General features: G+C 43.4%; 1 protein-coding gene across 3 annotated transcripts in view; it reads right to left on the bottom strand.

Annotated features, from left to right (window-relative positions):
* Window positions 1-18,807, bottom strand: part of UBXN6 (UBX domain protein 6) — a 404,520-nt gene that overhangs the window by 27,734 nt on the left and 357,979 nt on the right. The window lies entirely within an intron of this gene.

Genomic DNA, 18,807 nt, shown 5'->3' on the forward strand with positions numbered 1-18,807 from the left:
CCATCAGAGTCCTCCTTTACATTAGATGCCACCATCAGAGCCCCCCCCCTTTACATCTGATGTCACCATCAGATCAGGGTCCTCCCTTACATTAGATGTCCCCATCAGAACCCCCTTTATATTAGATGTCACCATCAGAGCCCCCCTTTACATTAGATGTCCCCATCAAAGTCCTTTACATTATCAGAGCCCCCTTTACATTAGATATCACATCAGATCACAGACCCCCTTTACATTAGCTGCCCCCTATTATACTCACAGCTCTCAAACAAGTCGCCTGTTATCTACCTGTTATCCACATTCAGAGCTGCGGGGATGTCAGAGAAACCAGAATTGAAGGTACAGGTGATAGAGGGAGTGTTCAGGGCGCAGAGCTCAGCGCCCCGAGAGATTTCTCAAGGAAGCCAATAGAGCTTCTTGTTTGCAATCACGTGATTGTTTCCCATACATCCGTGTGTCCAGCAAACTGCACACACTTAAAGGGCCAGTATTTTATTTATTTATTTGATTTTTTATGAGGGGGGGGGGGCTGCACCCCCTATGGGCGTGCCAGCACTGGGAACCACATATGAGACTTTTTGGAATTTTAGCCGCATAGAGGGTACATAAATTCAAGGAGTATCTTCTCAAAGCAACAATTAAACATCTGATTTCCTTATCCCATTTTTGGAGACCCTGAAGTGCCAGAACAGAAGAAACCCCCACATAACCACATTTTGGAATGCAGACATCCCATGATATTTGCTAAGATTCATAGTAAGTATTTTGAAGATTTATTTTTTAGTTTGAGTATTTGTGTATTATTTTACACAAAGTTGTAATTTTATAAGGGTATTTCTCACATGCAGCAAGAGCATACTTGGAATCGAGAACCCCAAAACACATTCTGCTACTTTCCCTGTTTATTGTAATGTATGAGACTTTTTCACAGTCTAACCCACAGGGGGATCCAAAAAGAAGCTCCTTAAAGTGGTTTTAAAGGCAGAAGTTTTTTCATCTTAATGCATTCTATGTATTACAATAAAACAACCTTCTGCGTACAGCAGCCCTCCTAATACTTACCTGAGCTCTATCACGATCCAGCAATGTTGCACAAGAGTTTTGGCTGTCCGAGACTTTCCCTCCTGATTTTCTGACACACAGCAGCGGGCACCATTGGCTTCCACTGCTGTCAATTAAAGCGGAAGTAAACCCATCCATAAAACAGTTACCTTTCCAGCACGTGCCAGAAATGTAACACTCCCATTGGTTGTGCTCTCAACCAAACTGTCAAACCATCCAATGGCTGGTGTCATAACTGATCACATGTGCAGCATCATGGCAGTTGTAGATTAAACAGAGGCCAACATGGCAGCTTCCTTGGCTGAAAACGATAGAAGGGTTTACTTCCACTTTAAAGTCACTGAGCCAATGAGGAGAGAGAGTGGGTGGGGCCGAGTCGTGGTTCCATGTCCGAATAGACCCCACAGCAAGTTGCTTGCTGTGGGGGCACTCAGTGGGAGTGAGGAGCCAGGAGCGCCAGCAAGGGACCCAAAAAGAGGGGGATCTGGGCTGCTCTGTGCAAAACCACTGCACAAAGCAGGTAATTATAAGATATTTGTTATTTTTAAACAAAAACAAGACTTTCTATATATTTGAGGCTTTCAAGGGGCATACATTTCTGATTTCAGATGACTATTTATTACATTTTCCAAGGCTCTATAACGTGACAGTAGAGAAACCTGCAAAATTCCAACATTTTGCAAAGCAGAAAACCCAAGGTGTTAGCTAAAAGACACAGTGAGTATTTTGAAGAATTTATTTTTTTCCACAAGCTTTTGAAAAATAAAGAAAGAAAAAAATCCCATACGTATATTCTTAAAACACACAATATCAAATCATTACTTGATTTTTGAATTTCCATGATCGTTTTCTGGGCCTTCCCAGAAGTGACCCCACATATAATGGTGATGAGGCTCCACAAATGTTTAAAAACATTTTTCATAAATGATTACACTCCAGAAAAATGGCTGTTTTGATGAGCCCCGCTCTCACTTCATAGACGAACGTAGACAAACAGTACCAGGTATGGGATTTAAATGCCTGTATAGCAGTGGTTCTCAACCTGGGGGTCGGGACCCCCTCGGGGGTCAAATGATGATTTGCCAGGGGTCACCAAATCCTTGGCTGTTCGTGAAGCCCGCACCGCTCTCCCAGCCTTTTTGCGGCTGCCCAGCAGGGCTGTCCCTGGAGCCCGCAAAAGCCCACTCAGCCTCTTCGCAGCCGCCCATTCAGTTCACGGCATGACTGGGGGGCAGAGACTAGAGGTCAGCTGACTGGTGGGAAATGTGAAGTGGGAGGGGCTGGAGGAGACCCTATTGCCTGATTTCGGCATAGGTGTCACTGCTACGAGACACCACAAAGTCGGAGACACATTGAGTAACACTACCTGGGATTATAGTTGCCATTAAAGGTCCCCACTACAGTTCTCAGATCAGCAGATGACCTTGATCAAAAGCACCTAAGTTGGCTGATCAGAACTCCCCCCAGCACTGCCACTGATCCCACTCCCTGCCACTCATCCCCCCCCCCACAACCACCAAGGAGTAAGAGAAGGAATAAAAATACAGAAGACATGGAAGGGAGAGGAAAAGAGGGGGAGGAGCTAAGAAAAAGGGAGAGAAAGAATAAGAAAAGAACAAGAAATACGGCTAGAAAGAGGGAGGGGGTAAAAAAAAAACAACAAGAAATTAGCATAGAGAGAGATAAAAGGGAAAGAAAGGAGAACAAAGAGAAAGAGTGATACATCCTAAAATGTACCATAAAGGGTTTTAATACTGTACGAGTGGAAGGGACTCGGGGAGCACTAAATGTCCATGGGTTAGGGTCGCAAATTACTTGTCTTGCCTTGGGTGCTAAAAATGACGCTATGAAAATAATTTTACGGTTGGGGGTCGCCACAACTTGGGAAATTTTATCAAGGGGTCACGGCACTAGAGAGGTTGAGAACCACTGCTGTATAGGCATTTAATAAATTTGCTGTGTGATCCAGTTTGGTTGCAGTTTGGTTTTTTATGCAATTCCATTGTTTAAAGTAAATGGGATAACTCTAATAGTTCTTTGGTGAAAAACAACTCAAAATGTATGGGTGTCACCATACTTAGTTGAGGTGTAAATAGGGGAGAAAACAGGCACTGGTTTAGAGGCTAGCCACAAAGGATTTAAAAAGCAGCTCTGGGACACCAGTGTGGGTTCCTTGGGACTGTGTTGCTTTAATTCTTTGTGGTTGATGTTGCAACACTGCTAGTGCACCAGTGCTTGCCTCATGCACTTTACTAGGATTTAATTCATTTGGTGGTTCAATGCATGGTGAAACAATATGCCTGACTATTTTCACAAGGAACTCTCCATCCTCTGAATCAGAGGCAGTCATTAATGTACCACTACTTTCTGCAGACTCATATTCGGAATCTGACTGTGAGGTCTCTTCATGGCTGGCATCAGTCATACCAACAATTTTAAATGTCTCTGTGCTACTTTACATTTTTTGTTTGTATTGGAGCAGCACTGCAAAACACAGGCACAATTGGAAAATACTGGCACTAGCTGGGATCAGAAAACTGTAACCATTGACCTAGTGACCTGCAAAATGCAAACACTCATATTGGCTGTGATCAGCAAACTGGAAATGTTAGCACTGAATGTGATGAGCAAACCAGAAACATTAGTGCTGACTGTGATAAGCAAACCAGAAACACTGAGAATTTCTGTAATGAGCAAACTGGGTATACTGATGTTGGTCACAACACCCATAATCACCAGGCTGGGGTTATGGGGAAGAGGTTTATATCCTCCCTAACAAAAGGACAATGTGCTTTGTCAGGGGTTTCCCCCTCCTCCAGCAAGTTACCACCCCCATATTGAGGGCATGTGGACAGGTAAGTTTAGGGATGGGGCGCATACTCTCATGCCTTCTTTTACTGGCCTGCTAGGCTGCATGCTTAAATATGGGTCTGTTGTAAAAAAAAAAAATGTGTGGTACCTTTTGTTACCCTATTGTTTGTGTAGGGTTCCCCCTTAAAACCCATACCTAAAGGGTCGGGGAGACCTCACACTTTATTTCTGTTTTTTTTTTGTGCATGGTGTCCCCCTAAAAATGAATGCCAGACCTGCAAGGCGTGGTAATAAATACGGGGAAACCTCCACACTGTTGTTTTGTATTTTTTGTGGGAGTCTGGTATAGATGAAGGGGAACTGCATGAGCGACTCCCCTTCCCTTCAAAATGTGAGACCAAGCCCTTTATGTCTGAAATTAATTTTAGGGGGAACCCCATGCAAAAATCAAGAAAAAAAAAGCATGTGGTCCCCCTCCAAAAATCCACATCAGACCCTTATATTGGCAAATTGTGTTTTTCTTTTTTTTTTTTAGTGGGTGGGCATCATTATACATTGTGAGACATTTTTATTTTTGTTATTAAAGGATTTGTCAAAAACTGGCAATTTTTTTTAAATGTTTTGGTGAACAAGTATTAACAATTAACAGTAGTTAACAATTAAGAACCTTATTGTTCCAGATCCAGATATGCCTTTCGCCAGCAGAAGCCCACAATCACTGGGCCAGGTTTGTTGGGGAAGAAGCCATTGTCCTAATCATGAAGGCAAGCTTCTTTGCCTCCACATGTTATGCCCCGTACACACGGTCGGACTTTGTTCGGACATTCCGACAACAAAATCCTAGGATTTTTTCAGACGGATGTTGGCTCAAACTTGTTTTGCCTACACACGGTCGCACAAAGTTGTCGGAATCTCCGATCGCCAACAACGCGGTGACGTACACCACGTACGACGAGACTAGAAAAGGCCGGTTCAGAACCAAGTGCGGCACCCTTTGGGCTCCTTTTGCTAATCTCGTGTTAGTAAAAGTTTGGTGAGAGACGATTCGCGCTTTTTCAGACTCATGGCTTTCAGATCGTTTTCTGCCGTTCAGTTTGTGCTTGTAGGTTTGTATCTGCTCTTCAGTGCGTGCAGTCAGTTCGTATCAGAGTTTTCTGTGTGATCTTGCCTGCTCGTCGCTCTTCACAGGCCTTGCTGTTCTTCAGTGCGTTCTGTTACTTCGTTCTGAGCAGCCGACCGTTTTCTAGCCATGTTTCGTATGCGTACTCCTCATAGAGTTCGTGCTGTGCGGGGGCTTGGTGTTGGGGTCCTGACCTTGACACAAGTCCAGTCCATGAACAGGGTGGGGAGGAGTTCATGGACCAAGAATTGGTTGCTTCAGCGTGACCAGTTCTCTCATATGCCTTTGCTCCGTGAGATCCGTGAGAATAATCCTGATGATTTCAGGAACTTTCTCAGGATGACGGACCCTGTGTTTCACCATTTGTTGGCTTCGCTGACCCCCTATATCAGCAGGCAGGATACCTGCATGAGGCAAGCCATCACTCCGGAGCAGAGGTTGGTCGCTACCTTGCGGTATTTGGCCACAGGGAGAAGTCTGCAGGACTTGAAGTTCTCGACAGGCATCTCCCCCCAGGCTCTGGGTATCATCATCCCAGAGACCTGTTCTGCCAACATCCAGGTCCTACAGAAGGAGTATATGAAGGTAAGATTTTTATCCTTTTATATCATATTTTATTGTATTGAATGTTTGCTAATATCTTGTATTGCTTTCCTCATTCCCTAATTACCATGATTGTAATATGCTGTGAATGTCCCCTTTGTTCTCATGCATGCTGGATTTTTATGTAATTATTATTTTATGTCCTTCATACATATTTGCCCTTCAATAACCTCTCCAGCATGGTGTCTCCTGCCCTATATTCACCTCATGTAGTCACTTAACAATGTATTTTATCAGCTCCATAGTAGTGCTTTACCCCAAACACCCCCTAAAATGTTTGTTAATGTTATTTTAGCCTTAAATTCAGGCAGAGTGCCAGAGGCTTTTTTTGTGGTGTCCACAAATTTTTGGTAACCCTCCCTCCCCCAACTGCTAAGTCGGCTGATCCAAATTCTCTATCCTCAATCATCTATCTGCTGACTTTGCCAAACCCATACACACTATACCCATCTCTTTACTGGTCAGATTTATGGATGAATTCCCCAAAGCATGTAGTGCAAGGGCCTGCCTGTATACTTTCCAATGGAACTGTTTAAAGTTTTTGTATCCTATTATTATCTTGATAGGTAATAGCAGAATGTCCAAATGTCCTCAAATGTGTACAATGTGTATTTATATCTTTGTATTCAGACACTTCTTACCTGTCCAGTGGTCTGCTAATAGTGTAACTAAGGAGGGGCTGTTCCAAGTAATACCCTGTATTTAGGCATTCATCTCAAAATGAAGTGAAGAGGGTTACCTGTCCAAGAGTCCCCCCCCCCTATTAGAAATGGCCCATGAGAGGGGGTGAGGGGGAATATGATAGGTGTACCTTATACTTTGACCTTGTTAAATTCCCCTTATTAAATGCTATCTGGAGGTTGCCCCATAATGTTTGTGTATAATCTGCTTGCCATGTTTCTGTGAAAAAATAGTAATGTTTATTGTTTTTTCCTCAACAGTTTCCTTCCACGCCACAGGAATGGCAGACTGTGGCCTCCCACTTTGCCCAGCGGTGGGACTTTCCTAACTGCGGAGGGGCAATTGATGGGAAACATGTCCACATCGTCCCACCACCCAACTCGGGGTCATACTATTATAATTACAAGGGGTTTAATAGTATAGTGATGTTGGCGGTGGTGTCGGCTAATTACGACTTCTTGTATGTGGACGTGGGGAAGAATGGCCGAATGTCCGATGGTGGAGTGATCGCCCAGACGGAGTTCTACAGGCGTCTCCAGAATGGCAGCTTGGACTTGCCACCTCCAGAGGACAATGTTGAAGGTCTCCCATTTGTGTTCGTTGCTGATGAAGCATTTGCGCTGGGGGACCACCTGATGCGGCCATTCCCGATGAGGACCCTCACCCCGGAACAGAGGGTTTTTAATTACCGGCTGGCCAGAGCCCGAAGAGTGGTGGAGAACACATTTGGAATCCTGGCCAGCCGGTTCCGATTATTTCTGACACCCATCCATATGGCGGAGTATAAACTGAACCATATAATACTTGCCTGCTGTGTTCTCCATAATTTTTTAAGAAAACATTCAGCCAACTATGCTGGCTCAGTTGGGCCTGAGGCCGGAATCCCAAATCCATCAACACTGACGGCGCTTGAAAGTGGCCGTCCTGGCTTGCCCTCCCTGAATGCCCGTGATGTCCGGTTACGCTACCTGGAGTTCTTTGCGGGTAGGGGGGCTATCAATATGCCAGAGAATCTGTGACACCTTTTTAAAATAAAAAACAAACAAAAGAAATTCTTGGTGGACATTTACTGCTTGTGTTTGTTTTAGCTGACCCTGACAGAAATGTTTTGAGTGCAGAAAATGTCGTGATTGGGTAACCTTATAAAAAATAGTGTTGGCTGGTACTTCCTAAATGCCAAAACACATTTCTCTACAAGTGCACTTGCAACTGCACTGAACCTGCACTTGTAGTGCAAAGTGTAATTGCCCTTAGGAAATAACCCCCATTTGTGCATAAAACAGCAATTACATCACCCCAAAAGTGTTGTAGTGTTGAGACAATAATCCACACATTCTTGAGTAAGGCACTTTTTTATAGCTGCACAATCACATGTGCATTTACGCAAGGTTTTTAAAACAAACCAACATGTTTGTTGTATAACAATGTTTGCAGTAGCATTATCAAAAATCGAAATATCCATTTCAGATAAAACAGGCCTGTGTAAAACCAACAAGAAAGCCAAAAAACTTGAACTTACAAAGTTCACATATGGTAAAACCTGAAGGCTATATCAGACATGAGTATTTAGGAACTGTGTTTGATATAGCGTTCAGATGGGGGGAAATCACCCCTGGAAAAGCCAAATTTGGAAGATGCACACCAAGTTCAGAATGTCAACATGTGCTATCTGCCATCAGGGGGGATCAAGGGACGTGTTTTGGGGGAGCAAGCCCTTCCTCAATGCGACTTTATAATTGAGGAAGGGGTTGCACCCCCAAAACGCGTCCATTGATCTCCCGTGATGGCAGATAGCACATGTTGGCACACTGTGTGCATCCTCCAAATTTGGCTTTTCTAAACATTGTAAAAATTTTAGTAACATAAAACAGGTGATTTTGTGGGGTTTAAATTTGCCCCAAAACATCAATGATGTTATTATTTTTTTTAATAACATCAGTGATTTGTTGCTGGATGTTTTGCGATTGGAGATTACACCCCATGATCTCCCCGATGAGTATCTGGGCACTTTCAGATGTAAAGCGTTCTGGATCACGATCACCTAAAAAGAGATAAAGAACAAAAAAAAGGTCTCAAAAATCTGCCACCATCCATCTCTTTTACCTGAGTCTGTGGTCGCAGACACTCACCTGTTGTGGTGCCAATCTCCACCACGTCTTCTTCTTCCTCCTGCTCAGCTTCTTGGGTTGGTATTTCCCCTTCTTCCAGAGGGGGGGGGGTCTCTGGTCTCCTGGGATGAGGGGTGTCCGAGTCTTTTCTCCCCTATGTAAAACAAAAATGGTATAATTAGCACACAGATATTTGATGGCAGAACTAGAAATAGGAAACATTGCTTGGAAGTGGGATACAATTATCTATTTTAGCCGAATTCCAAGATGTATTTTTTTTAGTGCCCTTTGTCAAGCTGCAATACTTTACCTGTTTGGTACAAGCTTCACAGATGTAGCCCCCCCTATAGTATACACTGGAGCACCTGTGTGGCCCCCCTAATAAAAAGGGTGTTCTGGGGTCCCACACTAGTGCTCCAGTGTCCAGATGTGAAAACAGCTGCTCAGTGTCCTCTCCTTACACACAATCTAGTTTGCATTTCATTCTAGTAACAAACCCATCTACACAAACAAATATTTGGCATCCAAGTAGGCCCCCAAAAATGTGTGAAAATGCAATGGTGTTCTAGAGGCCGAAAGAAAAATGTTTGATACAAACGAATAATGGGCCCATGAACATTAAAGTTGACCTTTTGAAACGTTACAATTACTAAAAGCATATGGAGCAGAACGAACGTAATAAAGACAGAAAGAATAGGAACACAGCACAACTACTTACTTTTTTGCAGCACTCTCCGGATCTTTCGGTACTGCTCTGGCTCTCTCAACTTCAGGTCCGACCACCGCTTCCTGAGCTGATCCTTAGACCTTCGTACCCCGAAATTCCGCTCAAGACTCCTGACCACTTTCGCCATGATCTTGGCCTTTCTGATGTTGGGGTTGGGGTAAGGCCCATATTTTCCGTCATAGTCGGACTTCTTCATGATATCGACCATCTCCAACATCTCCCCAAACGACATATTTGTGGCCTTAAAACGTCTCCTTCTGGATCGGGACGTGCCTGGATCCGGGCTTTCCTCCTCCTCCTCGTTGTTCGAATTAGCATGCACCTGCTGTAACTCCGCCATGTGCTCTTCACCCACTGCGCCGAACGAAAAGGGGCGGGGAATAGACTAGAAAGAACGTCAGGGGCGGGCGGAGTTACACGCATGCGCAGTGTGTATAAAGCGTAACATGCGTGCGTATTACGTACGATCTGTGAGCGGAGGAAGGAGCATTGGACGCGCCGATTGTAAGAACGAAGGTAAGAGCCAAACTTGTGCCTATACTGCTTCTAGATTGAGGCCTATATTGTAACAAGATTAGGAGAGTTTTGTCGGACATTAGGCTTTGTCTTGTGTTGTGTCTTGCAGTGAACATGGATATCTTAATGAAAGATAATGACTTCATGTCAGTATTCATAGATATGCTAAGTGAGCTGCCCTGTCTGTGGGAGATTACCCACCCCCATTTCAAGAACCAAGCAAAGAGGAAGGCAGCACTGGAGCAATTGTGTGAAATTGTGAAGCAGGTGATCCCCACGGCAGACATCACCTATTTAAAGATTTTCATTGGTGGCCTGAGGAGCACATATCTAAGGTAGCGAAAGAAAGTCCAGGATTCACAGAGATCCGGAGCAGCAGATGACATCTATGTCCCCAGGATGTTGTACTATGACAGGCTGCACTTTCTGGCAGGCCAGACTGAACCCAGGTCATCCCTCTCCAGTCTTCCTTCCACGCTTCCTTCCCCCCCCAGCTGAGGCTTCTGACGCCCAACCTGGGCCTTCCAGGCCACATGTGGAGGAGCCCAGATTGAGCCAGGTATAGCATTCCTCTAAATATTTCTGCTTGTCCAATCAATGATGATAACTAGATGTTAGTTGGGAGTACTAATTTAGGATTGTGATTGATGATGCAAAACATTACAACCATGTCCCTTTTTCATACACAGGGAAGTCTCAGCCAGGAGGTGGCCGGGCCGAGCCGGCTGGCTGATATCAAGGTCCCTCCACCACACCTGAAAACAGAAAGTGGCAGTAGGACGAGTACCCTAGAGGAGGCGGCTATAGCATTCTTTTGGAGGGCTACAGAGGTCCTGGGAGCACCCCACACCAGGCAGGAGAACATTGCTGCATTCATAGCATATAAAATGCAGAGGATGGAGGAGGGCCAAAAAGCCATGTGTGAGGCCCTCATATCAGAGGCTCTGGAGAAAGGTATGAGGGGCCAAATTACACCTCACACACAGCTTTGGGATGGTCCTCCTCCTCCTGCAGGTCCTCCTCCAGGTCCTCCCAGTCCTCCTCCTCCAGGTCCTACTCCTCCTCCTGCCACATCTCCAACTGCACAGCCACAGCCCGGAAGGAAGCGTGGAAGGAAGACCAGACAGTGATTGCCCTGGGTTCAGTCTGGTTGGCCAAAAGATGCAGCCTCTTGTGGTACCACAGCCTGGGGACACAGATGTCATTTGCTGCTATCCGGATCTCTGGGACTTCTGGACCAGACTGCCCTCCCTTACATATGGACTCCTCAGGCCACCAATTTTGATGTTGAAGAATTGATGTCTGCCGTGGGGGTCCCAGGCTTCGCTAATTTCTCCTGTTGATCCAGTGTTGCCTTCCTCTTTGTTTGGTTCTGATCCCTTAATAAAGGATTTTTGTTTTGAATTATACTCTATGTGTTTTACTTCAAAAATGACAGTTTGTTTGTGAGGATTCAGGTATATTTCAAATATACAATGTGAAATGAACAAGGGACACCAACACCAAACAATCTCCTGGAGATTAAATAATAAAAGATATCAATGGTGTTGGGGTAACTTGACACACAAAACACACACACAAATATTCTGGAGTAAAAATAAAAATAACATTGAGCAAAGATCAGCCTTGGAAAAAATCCAAACATTAAAGAAAAAAAAAAGGCTGAAAATCCAAAAAAAAAAAAAAATAAATAAATAAAACTGTCAGATGTGACAACTAATAACAATATATTGAGGGAATCCCACTAAAAAAACACAAATAAAACTTTGTGAGAAGTGTGTGTGAATATGAGCAGCAAAACTACTTAATTCTTGTCACATTATAAAGAAGAAGAGAGTGCGCTGTATTAAACCATTTTTAACATTGCAGCGCGACGAAAGTGCTGTATCCATTGCGAACGCTAAGTTTACCAGAACGAGCTGTCCCGTGTCGGAATTTCTTCTGAGCATGCGTGGCACTTTGTGCGTCGGAACAGGCCACACACGGTCGGAATTGACGCGATCGGATTTTGTTGTCGGAAAATTTTATCTCCTGCTGTCCAACTTTGTGTGTCGGAAAATCCGATGGAAAATGCCCGATGGCGCCCACACACGGTCGGAATTTCCGACAACACGCTCCGATCGGACATTGTCCATCGGATAATCCGACCGTGTGTACGGGGCATTAGAGTGGAAAAACTATGGCTTATTTGGCAAGATAAGTACACATTTTAGATGTCGTCTGGCAACATTTACATTACTGTGCAAAGTTTTAGGAAGATGCAAAGAAATGCAGTAAAGAGTGCTTTTAAAAATATATATATTTTAATTGTTTAAATTTATCAATATTCAAAATGCAAAGTGAACAAACAGAAGAAAAGGTTAAATCTAATCAATATTTGGTGTGACTACAGTTTGGCTTCAAACCAACATCAAATCTTACACTTGCAAAGTCGAGGAGAGTCAGGTGTATGATTAACCAATCATACCAAGCAGGTGCTAATGATCAGCAATTTCATATGTACAGTGCCTTGCAAAAGTATTCACCCCCTTGGCTTTTTACCTGTTTTGTTACATTACAGCCTTTAGTTCAATGTTTTTTTAATCTGAATTATATGTGATGGATCAGAACACAATAGTCTAAGTTGGTGAAGTAAAATTAGAAAAATATATACATAAAACCTTCAGAAGTCACATAATTAGTGAAATGATGTCCACCTGTGTGCAATCTAAGTGTCACATGATCTGTCATTACATATACACACACCCAGAGGCTGCAACACCTAAGCAAGAGGCACCACTAACCAAACACTGCCATGAAGACCAAGAAACTCTCAACAACATTGTCCCTTACATGTTTGGAGAAGTAGGGTTAGGTTATAAAAAATAATATCCAAATCTTTGATGATTCCTAGGAGCACCATGAAATCTATCATAACCAAATGGAAAGAACATGGCACAACAGCAAACCTGCCAAGAGACGGCTGCACACCAAAACTCACGGACCGGGCAAGGAGGGCATTAATCAGAGAGGCAGCACAGCGAGCTAAGGTAACCCTGGAGGAGCTGCAGAGTTCCACAGCAGAGACTGGAGTATCTGTACATAGGAAGACAATAAGCCGTACGCTCCACAGAGTTGGGCTTTCTAGCAGAGTGGCCAGAAGAAAGCCATTACTTTCAGCAAAAAACAAAATGGCACGTTTTGAGTTTGCAAAAAAGGCATGTGGGAGACTCCCAAAATGTATGGAGGAAGGTGCTCTGGTCTGATGAGACTGGAATTTAACTTTTTGGCCATCAAAGAAATCACTATGTCTGGTGCAAACACAACACATCACATCACCCAAAGAACACCATCCCCACAGTGAAACATGGTGGTGCAGCATCATGCTGTGGGGGATACAGTAAGTGTACGTGACCTGACACACACACTATATAAAATACATGGCGGCCTCCATCCCTGATTTGGTAGGTAGAAAGGAAGGGTTTGTGGGACTTTAAATGAGGGAACACCATGTCAGGAGAAAATAACAACATAGAATTGAAGTTACAGTACATGACTTATTTATTACAATCTAGAATACATATCAGATATTATGTATCAGATAGGTAGTCACAAGACTTACACTAAATATGCTGCTCATAGCATGCAATACAGATAGAAAATCGACATGGCAAAATATACATGGTATAATAAATCGATTGAAAAACATATGTAATAGAGACAAGTAACTGTTGGCATCTAGTGGCACTCAACACGTTTCCTGGCATTACAGCCATTCATCAGGAGTGTTGTGAAATAATGTACTGGGAAGGAAATGAACAGGGGTTATAGATAATGCACTTAGAATAAGGGAGGACAGAGGGATTATATCCCAACAAGGTGGAGATAGATTGGGATACTTACTACACAGCCTCAAGGCCAGGTCCGGTATCCGCCAAGGAAGACCGGGGTAACAGGCATGATGTCTCCCCCGGGGTTGAGACGGGGGAACCCTCCAAGGATGGAGAACAGCGCCCGAAGCCCAACACAGTGGTCACAGCATGATCCAATAGACTGTGTGCACGAAAAGTGCATTGCATGCTATGAGCAGCATATTTAGTGTAAGTCTTGTGACTACCTATCTATTTGATACAAAATATCTGATATGTATTCTAGATTGTAATAAATAAATCATGTACTGTAACTTCATTTCCATGTTGTTATTTTCTCCTGGCATGTTTTGGGGATGTTTTTTCAGCAGTCGGGACTGGGAAACTGGTCAGAGTTGAGGGAAAGATGGATGGTGCTATTCAGGGATATTCTTGAGCAAAACCTGTACCACTCTGTGTGTGATTTGAGGCTAGGACGGAGGTTCACCTTCCAGCAGGACAATGACCCCCAAACACACTGCTAAAGCAACACTTGGGCGGTTTAACGGGAAACGCGTAAATATGTTGGAATGGCCTAGTAAAAGCTCAGACCTCAATCCAATAGAAAATCTGTGGTCAGACATTGCACTTGTGAACAGCAATCTAACGCAACTTGAAGGAGCTGGAGAAGTTTTGCAAAGAGGATCGGGCAAAAATCCCAGTGGTATGATGTGGCAAGCTCATAGAGACTTATCCAAAGCGACTTGGAGCTGTGATAGCCGGAAAAGGTGGCTCTACTTTGGGGGGGGGGTGAATAGTTATGCACATTGACTTTTTCTGTTACTTTGTCCAATTTGTTGTTTGCTTCACAAAATTAAAAAAAAAAAAATCTTCAAATTGTGGGCATGTTCTGTAAATTAAATGATGCAAATCCCCAAACAATCCATGTTAATTCCAGGTTGTGAGGCGGCAAAACACGAAAAATGCAGAAGAGGGTGAATACTTTTGCAAGGCACTGTAGGTTGAAACACAGTCATTAACTGCAGCAGAAATAGCTGTGTGGGATGCTTAAAACTGGGTGAGGAACAGCCACGCTCTGCTCCTAAGGTGAGGTTGTGGAAGACAGTTTCATGTCACAGGTCATACACCATGGAAAGACGGAGCACAGCAGCAAGACACAAGGCAGTTCTACTGTATCAGCAAGGTCTCTCCCAGGCAAAAATTTTAAAACAGACTGGGGTTTCAAGATGTGCTGTTCAAGATCTTTTGAAGAAGAACAAAGAAATGGGCAACACTGAGGCCTGCAAGAGGCAGTGGTCAGCCAAGGAAACTTAATCCAGCAGATGAAAGAAACATCATGCTTACTTCTCTTCAAAACTGGAAGATGTTCAGCACAAAATCACCATCAGCACAAAACTGGCGGAAGCCAGTGGGACCCAGGTCCAGAGAAGTCTGGCCAGAAGTGGTCTTCATGGAGGAATTGTGGCAAAAATGCCATACCTCCGACATGGAAACAAGGCTAAGCAACTTAAAGGAGTTGTAAAGGCAGAAGGTTTTTAATCTTAATGCATTCTATGCACTAAGATAAATAAAAAACCTTCTGTGTGTAGCAGCTTCCCCAGCATCCCCTAACTAGTTACATGAGCCCCATCTCTCTCCAGTGATGTCCACGAGTGCGTTAGCCGTCCAGGACCCTCCTTCTGATTGGCTGAGAAACAGCAGCGGTACCATTGGCTCCCACTGCTGTCAATCAAACTCAGTTAGCCAATCAGGAGAGAGAGGGGGCAGGCCGGGTCTGGGCTTCGTGTCTGAATGGACACACGGTCGGCTCAGTTGCCCCCATACCAAGCTGCTTGCTGTGGGGGCACTCAACAGAAGGGAGGGGAAAGGAGCAGCAAAGAGGGACCCAAGAAGAGGAGGATCCAGGCTGCTCTGTGCAAAACCAACTGCACAGAGGAGGTAAGTATAACATGTTTTTGTTATTTAAAAAAAAAGAGACTTTGCAATCACTTTATGCATAAACACATAAGAACTGGGGTGCAATAAAATGGCAGCAGGTGCTCTGGACTGATGAGTCAAAATATTTGGCTGTAGCACAAGGCAGTTTATTCGCTGAAGGGCTGGAGAGCGGTACAATAATGAGTGTCTGCAGGCAACGGTAAAACACGGTGAAGGTTCCTTGCAAGTTTGAGACTGCATTTCTGCACCCTGGGTTGAAAATTTGGCCAGGACTCAATGCCGAGAAATACAGGCAGATACTTATCCATCATGCCATCACATCACTTCCGGTGTTGTCATTTCTGTGCATTCCATGCTGGTTCCATTGGACTTCCTGGTGGCCACAGGACATGCTACAGACCTCTCTCCGCCCTATAAGCTCATGGATACAGTGCAAGGACGTCAGGAGAGACCTGAGTGACACTTTACTACAGATGAGCATATTTTAACTTATATCCAGTGAGTGTTCTGTATTTTGCTATTAAATTATTTACACTAATACTACACTGAGGTGGCACTTTCTTGCCTTTTCCCTCCCATACTATCAGAGAGGTTGATTGGAACTAAAATTATTCTGCAGCAGAACAACAACCCCAAACATAAAGCCAATGTCATTAAGAACTATCTTCTGTATAAAGAACAAGGAGTCCTGGAAGTTATGGTTTGGCCCCCACAGAGTCCGGATCTCAACATCAGTCTGTCTGACATGAAAAGACAGAAGTATTTGAGCAGCCTACATCCACAGAAGATCTGTGGTTAGTTCTCCAAGATACATTGAACAACCTACCTGCCGAGTTCGTTCAAAAACTGTGTGCAAATGTACCAAGAATTGATGCTGTTTTGAACACAAAAGGCGGTCACACCAAATACTTATTTGATTTGGATTTCTCTTCTGTTGATTTACTTTCCATTTGATAAAAAATAAACTATTAACACTTCTATTTCTGAAAACATTCTTAATTTACAGCATTTTTTCCATACCTGCCTAAACCTTTTGAACAGTAGTGTACGTAAACTTCAACATGACTGAAGTAAACTTCATTCCTGTCTGTTTTTTTTTATAATTGTATATTTATTTGTGTTTTTCCAAAAAATACAAGACAAATATGTTGTAACAGTCATATACAGAAAAGAGAGAAGTATATCTCATTGGAAGGTAACGTATACATATGACAATCTCTCGATAGTGTGTAGTCCATCTCATATAAAATTTGTATAACATTTAAAAGAATTGTCATTTAGGTTGGACTTAAGACATTGTGAGTGGACGAATCGTAAGCAGAACAATATATAAAGAAACAATGAAAAAGAAAAAAGGGAGGGTGGGGGTTCACCATGGATTTCAGCATTGTATATATACAGTGGGGACGGAAAGTATTCAGACCCCCTTAAATGTTTCACTCTTTGTTATATTGCAGCCATTTGCTAAAATCATTTAAGTTCATTTTTTTCCTCATTAATGTACACACAGCACCCCATATTGACAGAAAAACACAGACTTGTTGACATTTTTGCAGATTTATTAAAAAAGAAAAACTGAAATATCACATGGTCCTAAGTATTCAGACCCTTTGCTGTGATAATCATATATTTAACTCAGGTGCTGTCCATTTCTTCTGATCATCCTTGAGATGGTTCTACACCTTCATTTGAGTCCAGCTGTGTTTGATTATACTGATTGGACTTGATTAGGAAAGACACACACCTGTCTATATAAGACCTTACAGCTCACAGTGCATGTCAGAGCAAATGAGAATCATGAGGTCAAAGGAACTGCCTGAAGAGCTCAGAGACAGAATTGTGGCAAGGCACAGATCTGGCCAAGGTTACAAAAAAATTTCTGCTGCACTTAAGGTTCCTAAGAGCATAGTGGCCTCCATAATCCTTAAATGGAAGACGTTTAGGATGACCAGAGCTGGCCGCCTGGCCAAACTGAGCTATCGGGGGAGAAGAGCCTTGGTGAGAGAGGTAAAGAAGAACCTAAAGATCACTGTGGCTGAGCTCCAGAGATGCAGTCGGGAGATGGGAGAAAGTTGTAGAAAGTCAACCATCACTGCAGCCCTCCACTAGGGCAGAGTGGCTCGACGGAAGCTTCTCCTCAGTGCAAGACACATGAAAGCCCACATGGAGTTTGCTAAAAAAAACGCCTGAAGGACTCCAAGATGGTGAGAAATACGATTCTTTGGTCTGATGAGACCAAGATAGAACTTTTTGGCCTTAATTCTAAGCGGTATGTGTGGAGAAAACCAGGCACTGCTCATCACCTGTCCAATACAGTCCCAACAGTGAAGCATGGTGGTGGCAGCATCATGCTGTGGGGGAGTTTTTCAGCTGCAGGGACAAGACGACTGGTTGCAATCTAGGGGAAAGATGAATGCGGCCAAGTACAGGGATATCCTGGACGAAAACCTTCTCCAGAGTGCTCAGGACCTCAGACTGGGCTGAAGGTTTACCTTCCAACAAGACAATGTCCCTAAGCACACAGCTAAAATAACGGAGTGGCTTCACAACAACTCCGTGACTGTTCTTGAATGGCCCAGCCAGAGCCCTGACTTAAAAATCCTAAAAATGGCTGTCCACCAACATTTACCATCCAACCTGACAGAACTGGAGAGGATCTGCAAGGAGGAATGGCAGAGGATCCCCAAATCCAGGTGTGGAAAACTTGTTGCATCTTTCCCAAAAAGACTCATGGCTGTATTAGATCAAAAGGGTGCTTCTACTGAGCAAAGGGTCTGAGTACTTAGGACCATGTGATATTTCAGTTTTTCTTTTTTAATAAATCTGCAAAAATGTCAACAATTCTGTGTTTTTCTGTCATTATGGGGTGATGTGTGTACATTGAGGAAAAAAAAAAGAACTTAAATGATTTTAGCAAATGGCTGCAATATAACGAAGAGTGAAAAATTTAAGGGGGTCTGAATACTTTCCGTCCCCACTGTATATTAATAGGAATAGGATTAGGTCATTTGAGTAGGTAGGGATTGGCTAAGTGTATGACTTTTAATCAGATGTATGGGATATTGATTCTGGATTGAATAGAGAATCATCCCAGGGATCCCATATTTTGGAAAATTGAGGTAAGGAGCCATGTATCACTGCTGTCATACGTTCCATTCTACGTATCTGTGCTATGGACAATATTAATTGGGACTGTGTCGGAGAATTAGAGGATAACCAGTGGGTAGGTATTACTCTCTTGGTAGCCAACAGCATATAAGACATCAATTTTTTAGCGTGTTTAGATATTCCAGGGATTGGAAGGCCTAGTAAATAATGGACCGGGTCCAATGGGAAATCCATCTCTAGCACTGTCTGGAGTAAAGATTGGACAAAGGTCCAAAATGGTACGAT

The sequence above is a fragment of the Aquarana catesbeiana genome, linkage group LG01, assembly GCF_042186555.1.
Source record: "Aquarana catesbeiana isolate 2022-GZ linkage group LG01, ASM4218655v1, whole genome shotgun sequence".
NCBI lineage: Eukaryota > Metazoa > Chordata > Amphibia > Anura > Ranidae > Aquarana > Aquarana catesbeiana.